Here is a 558-nt window from a genome sequence, read left to right as displayed (position 1 = left end):
TATGTATTTGGTTTAGTTGGTGGACTAAAATTTCTGTTAACTTGTGATTATAAAATTGATAGATTACCTGTGAAATTATCAAATTTTCATAAACAAGCTTTGCTGGTCTGGAAATTAATTTACAAGCATAACTTTACACCAACCAATTACTACATCTGGAACAACAAGGTTATTCAATACAAAACAAATCTCTGTATTATGGAAGATGGGTTGAAAATGGTATTATCTTGGTAAAACAACTCCTTAATGCTGACGGGCAGTTACTAACGTATGATGAGTTCCTCTCCAAATTCCAGTTAGCAGTCACGCCGAGAGAATATGCAATAGTTGTTGATGCTGTGCCGAGATGTGTACTACAACTTCTTAGAGGGTCAGTAATGACCGGGATCAATCCACTCAGTAGAGGTATATTCCTTGGGGGAATTGACATTACCAAGAATAAATGCTCAAATAAACACATCAGAAATTGTATACAAGAGGTAACTCTGCCCTCAGGAAGATTCTTCTGGGCTTTAATGTATGGAGAAATGAACTGGCAGAAGATCTGGTTAATTGGAG

Source organism: Etheostoma spectabile, chromosome 2 (genome assembly GCF_008692095.1).
Source record: "Etheostoma spectabile isolate EspeVRDwgs_2016 chromosome 2, UIUC_Espe_1.0, whole genome shotgun sequence".
Taxonomy (NCBI): domain Eukaryota; kingdom Metazoa; phylum Chordata; class Actinopteri; order Perciformes; family Percidae; genus Etheostoma; species Etheostoma spectabile.
Note: the sequence above shows the minus strand (reverse complement) of the source record.